Genomic DNA, 17,087 nt, shown 5'->3' with positions numbered 1-17,087 from the left:
CCTGCTGGTCCTCCAGGTTATCCTCTCCTCACCCTAGCTACTTTTACAAGTATTTTATCAATTGTTTGGCTCCATGCATTTACCTCTAAAGCTCTCCAAGGACAAAAGATTGGCAGCTACTTGAGCATAAAGATAGTTTAACTTTACACACAAGGGCAAAAATGGAGGTGGAAATAAGATCAGCAAAAGCATTGCAGCTCTATTTTCCTAATGAAGCAGAACTCTCACACCGAGCTGGGCTTACACACTGTAATAAAACACATTTCTCACAACACTGGGGTTTATGGAGAGCCCTGTGAAGAGCAAGGTAATTATTGGCTGCCACAGCTCAGAAGGGCTCTTCCTCTTCATTTTGCTCACTTGTCAGTTTATATTAAGGAAGAAAATGAAGAAAACCCCACATTTTCAGAAGTATCTCTAGCACAAAAAAAGACATGAAGTACATATGTATCCACTTCCTTCCAATCTCCACACCCCAAAAAAAAAGGTGTGGACGAGAGAAGGAGGATCAGAAAATGCAATAGTTATGCTGGTCATCTTTGTGAAACTTGTTTTTGCAAGGATGAGCCAAACCTAGTTTTCAATTCCATTTCTGAAGGACTGCATTGTGGAAATTACTTCATAAGTGATCAATAACATTGACTAAATTAAAGTATTTTGAGAAAGGCTTCCCTGGTACTGAAAGGCAGGGACTGGTGACAGTCTAGAGGACAATGAAACTGCTGAGGAGATAAACTCAGGCAGAGTAAGATAAATCTCTGACTTCCTCATATGAATTAATGTTAGTGCAGATACAGGAGTGTGGTTTATTTAGGTAGTAATACAGGATTATTTTCTCCCATCTAAATTTACAGAAAGTGCTTTGTGAAGAGTTTGTTTGGAAACGTTTGTGGGCCTGCTTTACCTATGGCAGAGTAAAACGTTGATGTCTCTATATATACAAATGTCCAGGCACAGCATTCCATAAAACCTAGCCAGGTAGTGCATACAAGCAAAAGGAAATATCATTGAAAAGTCAGAATATTGCACTGAGCAAGTAGTTCTAGAATAATGAGTTACATTCAGTCCAAAAAACCGCCAGAAAGCTTTATCAAAAATAATTCAAGTTTTATTTAAGAGTATAAACAGATATGAAAGAAATAAAATCACTCAGCAAACTGTTCTCAGGATGTGACCTATGACAAAACAAATCATACCAGCATGCAATGAAAAAGCAGACCATGAAGGCCTGCAAAATGAGGGAACAAAAGTTAGAATCTTATAGGAGTGTGAGGGAGTATCTCAGAACCTCAGAATGATTGAGTTTGGCAGTGGCATCTGGGGATGGAATTCCAGCCTCTGCTCAAAGCAAAATGAACCACAATAGATTTCTCAGGTCTGTGTCCGTTTAGATCTTGAATGGAGCAACCACAACCTGTCTGGGCAAACTGGTCCTGTTGTTCAATCACCCTTATAGTAAAAAGTGTTTTCTTATTTTAAATGTCTTTGCCCTCTGTCTCATTTCCACTCATTGAACAACACTGAGAAGAGCCTCCTTCCATCTTCTTTAATCCCATCCTTCAGATCCCACTGAGCTTTGTCTTCTTCAGGCAGAGCTGCTCTGACTCTCTCAGGCTTTCCTCTTGTGAAAGATGCTCCAATCCCACAGCCATCCTTGTCACCCTTCACTGAACTCAGGCCACTACTTCAAGGTGCCCGTGGATGTGGGGACCCAGCACTCCAGCTGTGTCTCATCAGGGCTGAGTGATGCAGGACATAATTAATGCACTGTCTCAAAGGAAAAAAAATCACTGGTAAAACATATGATCATTTGATATTGGGGATAAACTACAAAATATCTGAGGGCAGAGTGCTACTTAAGCCAAATATTCCAAAAAATATTTGAACTTGGTGGTGCCTAAAAGGATTCCAATGATACATTAATGAGCCCAAGAGAGGAACTCAAGATCTTTGTGCTTGTACTTTAGGAAATGACAAAAAATTATCAGCTTCTGAAATTTGTGAATGTGGTTAGCTCAAAAAAGTGGTAAAGGATGGTGAAGTCATTAAAAAGTCACGATTTTGTTACTTCTAATTGGTAAAAATTGTCACTGAGCATTCAGTTTCTTCAGGACACCTGGCAAGCTAGAATGTTCATGTGTATACATATGTGGGAAAATATATGAAAGCACACATGAAAAATTAAGCTTCTCCATGAGCTTCTCAGTGACCTGGAAAGAATATTTTTAAGGTGAGAGCAGTGTTGTCAAAGCTTACTATATCTTTGGCAAGGGAGGGTGGGCAAGTGAAATTTTCATTAAACTGAACCATTATGCACCTTATGGTCAGAGAACGACTCTCACAAACACACCAGCACATCTCTCCCAATCCATTCCCATCAGAGGATATACACAAGTCGTGACCTGAGAGGACTGTAAGAAATTAGCATATCTGTAATTGGCTGCATGTGGAAAATCAATTGCCTCCCCAAATAAGGCATTTGTTAGTCATGGTCCAAATGCTAGGACATAAATTTTCATATCTGAAAACTGAGGAAAATTGGAGGGACTAGATGAGAACTGATGCTGTTTACCTATGGCTTCCTCTTTTAAGAGGTTAGCTGGAGTTCTGCAATTACACCAAAGTTCTGTACTACACTCATTACCCTACAGTACATGTAATCACAGTCCAAAAATGTCAAATGTTTCTAGTGCTCTTGACCTCACATGTACTTTCATAGCAGCCTGATTCTACAGCCATATCTTTGAAATTTCCTTTCCCTGGAAATTAAGCTCAGTTTTTGCTTAAGAAAAGAATGTTCCAGAGTTTAAAAAAATAATAAAACCTGGAGACTCTCATGCCAGGAATCAGAATTTGGTGATGAGCAAAGGAAATGAGCAGAGGTCTGTGCACACAGGATATTGGAGACTGGAGGAAGGAATCCTGCAGGGAAGAGTTTCACTCTACTTTGGTTTGAAAGTCAAATACAGCTCCAGATCTGAATCATAATTAGACTCCTGCTGAAAGTTCAACCCTTAATTTCTGAATTAGGTAGTAGTGGGTAGTGAATGCAACCAAATATGAATAATGATGCCTCAACACATCCCTTATCAAAAGCAGCAGTAAGTAGCCAACAGTGCTCAAGAACTAAATATTTAAGTGGACTAAAATAAATATCCTCAGAACTTGACCTATCTCATCTGGGCAGGTAGCAGCAAGGCTATAACAACCTATATGTTCTTTGATCATCTTGGAAAAAAATATTCTCCAGATGTTTATGTTTGTCAGAAAAATGATTAGTATTATATTTTTATAGAAAGAAATTCATAGAAGCAGTCCAACAACATGAATTTAAATTTGGGTATCTGCCAAAGAGTGGTTTGGTAAACATTAAATCTTTGTTTCAAGTTTCCAAGAAGTTATATATAATTCAACAGTTCCCACTGTTGCAATAAGAATTGTAATGATGATAAGGCTATTGGTAATGGTAATAAGAATAAACAGACTAAGCACTGAGAGGGGAGAAACCCAAAATAAGAAACTTTACTTGAGGAGCTGAGTTGGTGGAACCAGACTGAGAAAGAGCTAGCAACAGCCCAGGAAAATAGCAGAAGAGAGGAAATTTGTTGCAAGGAGGCAGAGACTCGTTTGTGGGCAGCAGGGTACCCAAAAACTGGAAGGGAAAGGAGAGAAAAGCAGAAAGCATAGCAAAGAGAAAGAGTAAGGAAGGTGTGAGGAGATAGAAAAGGGAAAACAGTGGCAGTCACACCTAGCTACAGAGAGGAAGAGAATTACTCATATAGGTAATATTAATTTGCAATATTAATTTTAAAGCTTTAGAAATAAAATAATAACAATAATTTTAGCTAAAATATAAATTTCCTAAACATCTCCTAAGTCTCTAAATTGGGAGAAAATAAAAAAGTTAGCCCACTGTTAAATGAGTGAAAAATTACAGTAGCAGTGGTATTGGGGGTAAATACCAATCCAGCAAAATGCAGCAAGTGGATATTAAGAGCAGCTGGGGAATGTTTCTGTAATGAAAGTCAAATGCAGGTAACATCTCTTCCTGATGGACCATTAAGTCTATCCAATAAGCACCCCAATTTAGTTATTTCTTTATTTTATTTTTGTACTTCTTCATAACAACCTGCATTGTTTCTGTTAATGTATAGGTTATCATGTTGAAGCATATGGAATCAAAGCTTTGTAGATTGGGAGAAGTGGTATTTTGCTGTGATAATAATACCATTTCTGCATAACTAGTCACTGACCTTTGTTCTTCTCATCAGCAAATAGACCATCTTTGTAACAAAAGTAAAGCTGAGGGATTTGAAAATGTCAAAATAGCAAGCAACAAAGAGCTCTTGGCCCATATAAATATTTACATTTGAAATATCCATTTGCTGAACTGAATATTTCAGCTGTTGAGGGCAGGCTGAATCTCATTACATCAGCTCCACAGGCCTATTGGTGCTCGTGCTTTGAAGACAAGAACAGCACATTTATTGTGTGATATGCACATTCCAAGCATCCAGCACATTTACGAAGTGGGTTGTATTCCAGCGATGCCATGTCTCTGCTATTCAATTTTTCTGATAGCTTCCAGACTCCACAGCTGTGTAGCTTTCTAATATTGAATACAGATCCCTCACAAGACAGCTGTCTTGGAGGGATTTTTTGGTTTTCAGTTTCTGATATTTTTGGTTTGGGTTTTTTTGTTTTGGTTTTTTTTTTAAAGAAGGAGAAAAAAACACCAAACTTCTAAAATCAGTCTCAGCAATGTCTTGCCTAGCAGAAAATCTATTTTAATTCACTAGTTATTCTGATCTGGAGCTCCAGTGAGTAAGATACTGTCCAATACTTGCAGTTCAGGATTAGTGCATGCAACCCTTTGTCTGGATGCAGCCAGCTCAGCCCACCCTTGAGCCAGTCTTTCCCATGATTGACACATAGACAGACCCCTCTGTGTACAGACCTGGTCCTCCATCCTTGTGAGGTACAAGGTCGTTGGGATAAGATTAGAGAAGAAGAGGGAAGACTAGGAAGGTGTCTCCCTGCTTTTGGCCTTGGCTTGCAAAGGAAAGCCATGCAAAAGGCATCTCAGCTCCTTTCTGGGAATGTCTATATAAATGCAGTGTAGGGACATCTGCCAGGTCAGTAGTCTTTGCAACCACTCTTCTGATTCATCTTTACCTCCCAAGAAAAGGCTGGTGGCCATAGGCTGCAGGTGCAGGATGGCCAAATGTTCTCCAGGAGTCATCAACCCCTCCACAGGTGTTGTCACCTTTGCCCCTTCCACTGGAGGCAGTGTGGCCCAGGATATAAAACTGGAGAAGTCCAAAAGAGGAATGCAGATGCTTTTATTGTTCCATTGCAGGTGTTTACAGAAAGAGATCCAAACGGGCATTTTTCATGTAATACAGTGTGATTGCTCTATAGTTTTCCCAACTTCAGTGTGTCTTTAGCATTGAATACTCCCAACTGTATGTATATTTACCATTCCAACTAATTTGGAAGTGTTTTGTATAGGCTACTTTGTTACTTCTGTACATCTCAATATGCCAAATAGATAGCTGAAATGTTGCTGTGGGGCCCGTTTTAGCAGCTGTTTGTCTGTTTCTGTACACATGCTAAATATCACTATAAAGTACTATCTTCACTTCAGAAAAGGCTCTAAACCAGGCATTACTGGCTGAGGAACTTTAGTCCTCAAAAGTCCTGAACTTTCAATTCTTTTTAATAGATTTTTTCCAGTTCTTACTGACTATCCTGGTAAAATGTGGAGCTAAAGAAGTTTCCCAGTCTTCAGATTTAGATTCCATTTTTTCTTGATGTCACATTACTTTCCAGCATTTCTATGACAAATAAAGATTTCTTCTCCTATTAATATTTTATAAACCAACAACCAGCTGTGTAACGGATCAAATCCAAGTTTAGTGAGTCTATAAATGGTAAATTGGCAATATATGTAAATGCTGGCCTGGCCATGATATTTCTATCTTTTCCTAAAGTTCTTTATAACCAACATTATCACTGAATACATCTCAAGGGAATTCTGTGATAACATAATGGTCCTCAGAGTTTTGTGGTGCAACGATGTGCCAGAACATGGAGTACATTTACAATGAAAGCATCACTCTGGCTCAGTGTGTGTAACTATTAATGCTTTGCAAATCTGCCTTGCCTGGGATGTAATGTACTGCAAATAATTGCCTAGTGTGCTTCAGCTTTCTGCACGTTCTGTGAAAACACTCCTTTCCTTTAACTGAGGTAATTTTTTCTCATTACCAGGGTTTTTTTTTCTCACCACTAACTGATTAGAAGGAAACATACACTCCAGTGGAAAAACTGGAGATAATGGTGATGTGATAAAGACTGAAAAGTGATCTACAACTCACTATAGTCACCAATAGATGACATTCATAAAAAGTTTTGTCACTCTTCCCAAGTACTTTTCTATTAAGCCATTATTTTATTTTATCAAAATTCAGGCACTCAAGAAAATTTCCTTCATTGTGGCAATTAGGTAAGTTTTATTACTTATACCAAATGCATTGGGTATGAGAGCTAAAGAGCTGACATTAACAGTGCAGGGTACTGTTGGTAAGTGTTATAAATAATTCTTAGGCAAATAAAGGAGCAAGCTCCTAAATGCATATACCCACATGTACGTTGGCACACATGGTGCTCCTTATGTACTTTGACACAAAGAACAATTTTGCAGTTAAAAGTCTAAACCTTTTGAATCTGTTGGATCCCAGAAACTTGGGATTTTTGAGCTCTCTGTGCTGTCTAGCACTGATACCCTGGAAAACACTGCTTTTGACCTGAGGCCTTGGAGAAGGCTTCTAAATATGAGTGATGAAGTTAAAATCATGGGTGTGTATTGAAATAAAAGTGTGTGCTTTCACGTGGTGAAGGGTTTTGAATTTGAGGTTTTTATAGTACAGTAATAGGTACGGGACAACATGGGGGTTTTAGGGCATTGTCTCTTTCTTTGTTCACCTTCCTTCTTCCTTCTTCATGGGTTTCAGGTAGTAGTTTCTGGTTGGTCAGTCAGTGTCACTCTAAGGGTCATGGGAATCTAGTTATTGGGTCAAAAGTATAAATAATATAGTTGTTAATTCTCTATTGGACTGTTTTGCTTTAAGACACCTTGTAGCAGCTGGATCTTCCTCCATTTTTCTCGCTTCTATCAGGTAGCTAGAAGTGCTGTCAAACGCTCTGTACTTTTTGATAAAATTTAATAAACAACCGAGCCCGAACATGAGAAAATCCGTTTCCTTCATGCATTTGTTAATCCTGGCTCTGAGTGAAGGCAGAAGAGACTGAGACAAACCATTAATTAAGTGGTGCAAAACTCCCACCGCTGTTACATTGCAGCTGTTTGAAAGGTGTGTGTCAGGTCTGTAGAGCCAAACAGCTGCTCACACCTTTGAGAAGCCCGAACATGGGGTCTGTGCACACTCATTTACACACAGTTATACTGTCCCTGGTGTTTAGGCCCAGCACAGCCCAAGGTGGAATTGTGGGTTATAAAGTGCATTGTAGTAACAAGCACAGTTTCATGACACAGAAGCCAAAGCTTTTACACCTCGTTGCCATTAATAGCCTGGGTTATGTTGCTCTTGACCTTTCTCTGTTGGTAGTGTTCTGGGCACAGTGAGCTTTTTGTCTTACCCCTTCAGATGCTTTCTCTGGGCAGACAGGGACTCCCTTGTGGTGGATCAGGAGTCCTGCCACCTCCCAGCTTTCAGGTGAGCAACCACAACGAGTAGTATGTCTTCCAGCCTTCCTATCGGCTCACAGAAAGCTGCAGCAGCTCAAAGCCTGTGCTTCCTTAAAATGGGGTTAGTCATGGAGGAAATGGGCCTTTCAAGATACCACAGCTATCTGCACAGTGTTCTCAGCAGGGACCTGGATTCAAGACCCTGATCCTTGCTTCTGGTCAAGGCACCAAAACCACATTCAAGCCAGCTACAACAGGATATCTCCATGTATTGTCTGGAACCTTTCCCTCACAAGGACTGACCCAACCTCACTCTGATTAACCTGAGTTATCTGGTGTCACATGTAAACATGAAAGGAATCTAGGCACTTATTAAATATGCATTTCCTTTCCTATTGACATAGTTCCATCAATATTTTAATGCCATGTTTCCTTTTAGATTGTTTTCCTCCTGTAACATGAGGTCTCTGCTTGAGCAGACAGACACCACAGGAATGGATGAGTCTATGGATGACATTTATTTCAGTATGGCAAGTTGCCATCAGTGATGATTTTCTGCTGCAAATGCTTACATTTCAACATGAAATAACATCTCTAGTACCTTCTACCAATAAAGCCAATGGGACAGCATGAAGGTGTACAAAGTAGGGATGAAAGGTACATTCAAGCAGCAAAAGATAACTTTACTGCCAAAAAGAGCTAACTTGTGATCCATCAATTACATATATATAAATTCAATTCAAATGTGTTGACTCTATTGGCATACATGAGGAGGAAATTTGATAATTTACAGGTTTGGGGGTGAAATTCATGTCTATAGGAAGTTTGAGGGTTTTATTTCCTGTTTTTTTACAATCCCTTTCTCATCCTGTCTAGTGTTTTTGCTCTTCTCTGGTCATTTGCCTGAAAAACAATAGCTGGCAGTTATTGTGCTAAATAACCCATTTTGTTATCCCTGCCACAATTCATGGTGTTCTCAGTTATTGCACTTGATAGGCGTCATTAAGGTTCCCATGCTGTTACTCACTTTCCTGAATCTTTCATGTTTCTTCTACTCAGGAAGCATCTTTTCTTAGAAACATTCAAAGAGAATAAAACTGGATTACATCCAGCACCTTGGCGTAATGGCATCTAAGATCCAAGTCCCCCACTTTTTTTTGTTTATTTTCTATTTTTTAAACTGATAACTCCAATTAAAAATTTGAAAGGCTGGATTATTCCCCTTGTGCTCACACAAAGTCATTCCATAGATGTCTACAGAACTAGCTGTGAGAGAAATATTGTTCAGTCATTAATTTTTAGATGGCACATTCTAGGAGTCTGTAGGACACTGTATTATCACACTGTATTATCATGAGCTGGGATGTATTAATTTGACTGGCACAGACCTGCCCATCATAAATACTGTGAGGTTACTGTGTGCCATCCAAAAAACTTTTTGGAGATGCTGTGTGCGTGTGAAGACTCAAACAGACTTAAAGCTCTGTTTGAGGGATGGATGTGCAGCCACCACCTAGGGAAGGAGACCTTCCCATTTTCAGGGTGAAGCTCTCTCCTGTTGCTGTCAAGGTCCCTGGCATGTCATGTGCAAAGCAAGGGAAAGTATCATCAGAGGGTGCCATAGGGTCAGTAGCACCCACGCTCATGAAGAGTCATCAAGGGTCTGTGCATGTGCTGGAACACATGTGGTCATTGCTTCATCTTGGTACCTAGAGCCCAACCTTGAAAACAGAGATTTGCTGAGTCAGCTCAAATCTAAATTGATTAGACCACTTAGAACCAGGCAGCCTTGCCTTTGGTGGGAAAGCACAATGTAAAACTAGAGATAGTTTCCCTAGGGAAAAAAAGTTTGAGGCCACAGGAAAGAAAAATCAGTCACTTCATCAAACATCCTCTCTTCAGAAAGTGCCACAGGTTTTTAATATCCAAACAGGAAAAGCAGATTGTGGATTAGTTTACATTGTTTCATCTCAAAATTTCATATACAGTAAACTGGATCAAGTATAGCAAATGCTAAGGGTTCAAACTACAGTTAATTTACAATCCTAACAGAAGCAATCTGTTCCTAGCATCCCTGGGAAAAAAAAGGATCAAGACTTTAGTTAAGGTGCAGGCAGAATAATGCAATTTTAAAAGAAGAATTCAAGACAGATGAGGCTAATTCTTACCTCATATATTTTTTATATGAATTTACAGGCCTTGGGACTGTCTTACAGAAATGGTAAGTACATGGACTAACTTTCATCTTTGTTACAAAGCTGAGAAAACAGCTTCAGTTTCATTTTTATTGCAGTTTATATTCCAAGCAACAGTGAGATACGAAGCTCTGCATGCACCGTAAAACAGGTATACATTTCCTATCTTCTTCTACCATTAATGTTCAAAAACTTTTCAAGTTACTGTTGGTTTTTTGTGCCCAGATTTCCTAGGAGGTTATATTTGAAGGAGAATGAGGGATAATCTGTGCCATAATTTTTGAATTAAGAAAGATCATCAGAGGAAAAAAAAAAAAAACACAAAAACCCTCTGGGGTGAGAGGGTATCCACTGTATCTTTCTCTTTCAGGCACAGATTCCTCCAGAAATGACATAGCTGTGAAACTAAAAGCTTAGCACAGAAACAGCTCCTGGACACCTCCTTCTTATGCATATATTTAGTACGCAGTTAGGGGCATACTTACGGGTAGCGATACATAAGCAGCAGAGTCACCATCAGCTGAACCAGTGATTTCACAGAAGGTGAAATAGTCCAGAAGGATAGGATAATATTTTAAAGGGAACGTGCAGGCTTTCTGTTGGCCTTTTCATTGAAAAAAAAAAAAAAAAAGCCCATCTGGGAGGCTCAGCAGAACAGGAATACGCTTTGTATTTCACCAGAAGGAGAGGGTGAGCGGTGTGGCTGTGGAAAAACCATAATCCTACAGGCTGGGAAATATTCTTTGAGCTCCACACTGGTTAAGCCTCTTTTTGATATAAGCATAAATCATCTTTTTGTTGGGGGGTTGAGAGAAAGGAAAATTTGTGCCCAGATTTCTCCTTGAGAATCCGCCAGTGCATTTGCTGTTAGGAAATGACTAAAATAAGCCTCTGCACATATGTCCTTAAAAACACTTTGACTGCATTCCCCTGTAATTATTAAGCTTCTTCAGAGTCTGTAAGCCAGTAAGAAAGGGATTAGAGGGGTTACTTTGTGCCTCTGTGCCCATAAAAATCCCTTGCCTAATGCAGCACACTGCTAGGAGCATCCTGAAAGCTTTCATATAATCCCTGCCTCCCAGCCACCACCACCAGCACTGCATTCCCATTATTTTGACACATTCGATTTTCATGCAGTAATGTGGAAGCACTCCAACATGGAAACAAGATTCACATTATAAATCACATTTGAAAACTAACCTGCCAATTAGAGTGGAGCAGCAACATAACTGCATGATAAACCCACCCTCTATTTTATGCTGGAAGGACAACTAGGAGATGTAAATTGTTAGTTAGTGTCTGCTAACATTTCCTATTGTCCTGGCAGTTCAGGACAGGAATCATTTTCAATACCTGTCCTTGTAGGAGAGGTCAAAATAGAACACTGATCCTGAACTGGAATTGCATCTGAGTATAAATACATGACAGCAATGGCAAAAGAGTGATCTGGTCCCTGTGACCGTTCAGGAGATTTTCATATCAAGAGAGAACTTGCAATTCCCAATGGCATTGCACTGAAAATAAGTCATTGTATCATAGGCAGCAGTAACACAGAACTGGAAGCTCTCTTCTGGGTCACACAGTCTGTTTCTAGTGCCAGCACAGTATTACATAAAGCCTGTAAAAATATCTATAAAAATCTTAATCTTTTTAAACACAACATTTCCTCACCATAAATTCAAGGAGGAATCCTGGACTGTGGAAAGGTTTGAATGAAGCACTGCTGTTAAACCCAAGAACAGCTGTAAACATCCAAAGAGAACAGCTTCCAGATCATGATGCTAAAGCAGAGAATCAACTGTCAAATGTGCATTAAAACAACATCTGCAAGACAGAATCGAAAAATCTCCTTTGTGCAGCCAACCATTTACAAATACTTCCTCAGTATACAGGAACCTTGCATCACTTGGCAGAAGTCAACTACGAGGGCCAAACAGTGCCTGGAGGAGCTGGGGAGGAAGCTGCTTGTCATGCACTGCCTGTCTGCAAGCAGAAGGAAGCCCATCAGCTATTCGGTTTGCAGCGGGTGCAACGAGGAAGAGTGGTCACAGGGCAAACCAGTAACCCAGCTTCAGCACTGGCTCGCTCCCGCCCTGCCCCCTCACATTTGCCTGTATCCCTTGGCACATCGTGTCAGTTTATCTTGGTCACCATCTGTGAAGAGGAGATAATAACACCTCTTGCCTGCATGTCTATTTAGGTTGTAAATGCCTTCCAACAAAGACTGTCTCATATTATGTTTACCAACAGTATGTAGTGCATGGGCTCAATCTTTTGTATAGATCCTGGTCATTAATACTCATGATTAGAGTTGGGATGATAAACACAGTAATCATTCAATATGCATCTAACAGTAATCAAGCAGTTTTGGCTTTGTTTCTATCAGAATTCTTATCCTAAATACATGAGGCCACAGGAGTTAGGAACACAGTGTATTTTTGCCTTTTGTGGAAGGGCTGCTGGTGATTTCTGGCTGCACACAGGATGCACCTTAAAACACAAGCATGCAACAAACACACAATTGTTCAGACACTGATCATATCTGACTGTTTAAAACTATCATCTTCTATGCACTGTCTCTTTGCAGATTATCCTTCATATGAAAGCTTCAAAAATAGAATCTCTGAAATACTATTGTATTACAATATCAATGGCAAATAAGCTAAAGATATGCATTACAAATAAAATAGTCCATTATCTTTTCCTGATAAATTCACTCATCTTTTTCACTTTAAAAATAGTTAATGACCAGGAATACCAATCCTTCCTCCTTCCAAATAAAGGATTTGATGAATCCATGGTGCAAAGCAGAAGTTAAAACAGTAGTTAAGAACTGCAGTCTGATTCTAAAGCGTTTTGGTGTTTGAATAAACTCTGCTAACACTGTTTAGCTAATTTTAGAAACTGCTATAGGTAATTTTTTAATTGATGAGCTCCTAGAGTGACATATTTCAAACATAAAATCTTAATATACTTTTCTAGCAAAGTGTGTGCCATTGTTCATGGGCAAAGAGAAGGAAGTTCTGAGCTAATTTTTAAACCCAGGGGAATATCAACAGCCAGACATCTGCTAAGGCTTTCTGCTTGATCCCTTTGCAAATTCTCTTCGGCTATTCATGGCCAAAACATGTCATGTGCCAATCTAAAATCATGTTGGAGGAACTGGTGGAAAGGGTCTCCTTTTTCATACTCCCAGCAGGCTTATGTCAGAAGGCTGTGAGGGATAACCATTGCTATTTATAGATAATCCCACTTTGAAAGGTCACCCTTCATTGTGTGCTCATTTCACCCCATAGCTGTCCAAGAGTCATTCTCCTGCAGCTCAGCCCTAATGAGTATTTTTTTAAGCAGATAAAAATGAAATAAATCATGCAATAAAGCAGAAGGTAGTGTTTGTTTTACAGCTGACAGCCCAAGCAAGGCATGCTGCATGCCACTCACATTATCTCCTGTGCTTTTAATTACAATATATGCAGGATTATTTTGCTTGAGTTTTTTCAACAACTTCACTATCTTCATCCAGGAGCAGGCACTTACTTAACAGGTTGTACATTCTTGACTGTAATAGGGCTTTTGGGCACTGAATCACTTCCTTTATCATGAACTACTCATGTGGAATCACAGAGTCACTTAAAAGCCCAACAAACTGCAGCTTGCAGCAAGTCAGGGAGAAGAATAGCACCTGCTCTACAATTCTCAGCACTTCTGATTCTGAGAAAAAGAACAAAATAGCTCCCATATTATGAAACTAAGCTTTCATTCCTTCTATGTATTTGAGTGGTCATCCTGAGCTAAAAGCTGACTGCCTTTCCTGCTTTCTGCTGAGACGCAAGCTGAAGGAAGCAAATAAAGAGATGACAGCATTGAGCACTAAAATAAGAGAAGCATTGAATAGCAGAAAGAAAAAGTGTATTTTTATCCAAAGCGGTGCACAGCAGTACACCAACACAGTGATATTTTCTTTATTTCAACATCATCAAAGTTCAATTAATGGAAACGAGAAGACTGTCACTGTGTCAAGAGATCGATGCAGAGAAGAAGAAATATGGGTAGGGAAGGGAGATAAAACAAGGTGAGGTTTTGGGAAAGAAGGTGCCAATGTCACCTGAAAAGAAATGGGCAGGGGATTTTAGAATATATGACTTAAAAGAACAGAGAAAACGCATAACATTTCATTCAAAAAAACTCTCTTGTGCTGCTATCCTTCTTAAAAGAGAGGTAATGAGTGAAGCCTTCTCATCACACTGCTGAGAGTGGGCAGACAGGGATGTGGGTCGGCTTTCCTCAGGATCGACAGCCCTGCCTTTTGCTGAGCTTTATCATCATGTCAAGCAAAATGGAGCACAATACTGCAAGGAAAGAAAAACAGCTTCAGGTTATGAAGGGCTCTGCCAGAAGTTGCTCTCAGTGCTGTTATTGTGTCTTTTCTCCTGATTAAATTTTGAGTATAGATGGCAGGATTTGTTCCATGGAAAACAATGGCTAGACTGCTGAGATGGACAAGGGAATTGGTGATCTCATCACAATGAGGCTTATTCTCTAATATATATTGCAGCAGCTTTTTTTCTTGCTGTTCATTAAATAAGGCCTAGCTTAGAGGCAGCCTTTACATTTTTGAACTGCTTAAACAATTAAATCATTAGTCAACACAACAGTTGCATTAAAAATCAGAAAGCACTGATGTTCTTCCTCAAAAGAAATTTAAAGGATTAAAGAGATCACGTTTGAATAGGAAAAACACTTTCTTTTTGGACTATTCATGTAAATTAGTCATCTGCAGGGAAAAAAAAAACAAAAAAAACCAGCCTGTAAATATCTGATTGCAGGATGGTGATTTTTGTCAGCTTCCACTGGGTAGATTGGTAATTCTAAAATTTCTTTATGGACTTCTTCCACTCTATTTCAATAGGCCTACGGGTTTAACTCAGCCATATTTATCATTTGAAGTACTACTCTGGATACTGAGTGGTTGGAATTTTAAGTTTAGATAGAGTTCACCTCACCTAACTGCAGGCTTGCAAAATTGAAGCCTCTAGTCTGAGACTGTCATCATCTATGTTATTTGAACAGACAGTGCAGAGAACATTGCTCCTCTAGAGGGTTCATCCCATCTCTATTCTACACACTTAATTTTGGATTATGGATTGAGAGTAACCCTGAAGAAAAAAAGCTTGAGGGTGTTGGTTGGCAAAAAGCACAACACAAGTCAATAATGTGCACTGGCAGCCCAGAAAATCAACCATGTCCTGGGCTGTGTTCAAAGCAGCTTGGCCAGCAGGTCAAGGGAGATTATTATGCCCCTGGTGAGACCCTGCCTGGAGTTCTGCATCCAGCTTTGGGTCCTCCACACAGGAATGACATGGATTAAGTTGGACCAAGTCCAAAGGAGGACAGCAAAGATAAGCAAAGGTCTGGAGCACCTCTCTTAAGAAGACTAGCTGAGAGAGTTGGTCTTCTTCAGTATGGAGACATCAAGACTCCAGGGGTAAGAGCTTATAGCCCCATCCATTAGGAAGCCTACAAGAGGTCTGGAGAAGGACTTTGTACAGTGCCATGTAGTGATGGGACAAGGTGAACTGGCTTTAAACTGAAAGAGTGTAGATTTACTTTAGGTATAAGGAAGAAATTCTTTATGGTGAGGGTGGTGCTAACCTGAGAAAGAGCTGCCCAGAGAAGTTATACATGTCCCATCCCTAGGAATGTACAAAGCCAAGTTGGATAGGGCTTTGAGAAATCTGGTCTAGCAAGAGGTGTTCCTGCCCATGGCGGGGGGCTGGAGCTAAGAGGCCTTTAAAGGTCCCTTCCAGCACAAACTATTCTATGATCCAATGAAGCATCCTTTGAAAACACTTGCAACTCTTAGTTAACTGCAGAGGAACATACAGGGCCTTTGAGAAAGCATTTGTCTCTTAGAGGGCTGAAGTACCATCTTCTGTAGTCACTATTAAACCAATACATCCACATCACATTTTGTATCTAAGATGAGTGGGGGAAAGGATTCTGTTATGCCCACAGTCTCCCTTCACTGAACTGACAAGTAGGTATGAGAAGAGAGGTGATGAGTTCTCACACCTGCACACTGCCTGTAGGAGTCAGAGGTCAGCAGGAAGGAAATACGTTCTGCTGTACTTGTACCTTATCTTACCTTCCTACAGGTGGCAGGAAGGAGAGAACAGACTAGAAATCTCTGAATAAAACATCACTCTAGTTTTAATTTTGTCTGAATTAGTCCTGATTCTAGATAACTTATTGAGAAAACAATTCTTCATTGTTAAGTGAAGAGCATAGCTGGAGAGTTTGTCACAAAGTATGTCATGATCAAAGAGCCTGTGTGACTAGCATCAAGGTTTTGTTTTTCCACTTGCCAGTATAAAGCTTGTGGAAGATTTTGAAAGACAATTTAGATAGACAAAGAAAGGCATTAAGTGGCACCCCAACAAGTAAAAGTAGACATAGTAAGTCTTCTTCTCTCATTAAGATCACTGTCTGTCTCTCACTCTAGAAGGTTTTTATTCAAAGTGGGTGCTAGTCGTGGCTTCAGGAATTATGTCTTCATTTCCCTATCAAGAGATCCTTGCAGACAAAGGAATCCCAACTAGCCCCCTAGAATAAGCTTGTGAAGCTAGCTAGAAGCCTACTCTACATGGTTTTGCCTATGTTTAATAGGTCAGTAGATGTCTTCTTCCATTGCAGTTGTGGAATGATTGTATACAGGTGATGTCTCATACTCCAGGCAGTTCTTAGTATACACTCCACTGTTTCTGTATCATCTTCCACTCAATCTTTAACAACAGTAGGGTAGGAGACCCTTTCTTTTAATATTTCTTCCAAACAGTTAGCAGTCACATCACTTAGAATGAGGACAAATGATTGTAAGACTTTTGTTTGTCTTCATCTGGAAGGAAACTGCCTCAGAGACCTGTAAATGATGGTTGACTTTGAGCTGTTCAAGTTCCCAACAGGGAGTCCTTCTCATAAAGAATGCAGATTTGGTTTCCTGGTGAGGTACAGCAAAGTTTGCCCTTACTCCAAAATGAAGCACATTTTGTCCCTTACCCTAAGAATGGAGAGGGATATTTAACTGAGAACAGCATAAGTTCTGGGTAATACATCAATATTTCAAATGATCCAGAGATTTCCATACAACTGTGCTTCACAGCAGGCAAATGAAACATTCGTCA

General features: G+C 39.7%; 1 long non-coding RNA gene across 1 annotated transcript in view; it reads right to left on the bottom strand.

Moving 5' to 3' along the window:
- Positions 1-1,086: 1,086 nt before the first annotated feature.
- Positions 1,087-17,087, bottom strand: part of LOC148223581 (uncharacterized) — a 34,306-nt gene continuing 18,305 nt past the window's right edge. Inside the window, exon 2 of the long non-coding RNA XR_015803799.1 lies at positions 1,087-1,767. This is a non-coding gene — a long non-coding RNA (uncharacterized LOC148223581). The remainder of the gene's footprint in view (positions 1,768-17,087) is intronic.

Source organism: Sturnus vulgaris, chromosome 5 (genome assembly GCF_052056855.1).
Source record: "Sturnus vulgaris isolate bStuVul1 chromosome 5, bStuVul1.hap1, whole genome shotgun sequence".
NCBI lineage: Eukaryota > Metazoa > Chordata > Aves > Passeriformes > Sturnidae > Sturnus > Sturnus vulgaris.
This window is presented reverse-complemented; position numbering and strand designations above follow the sequence as displayed.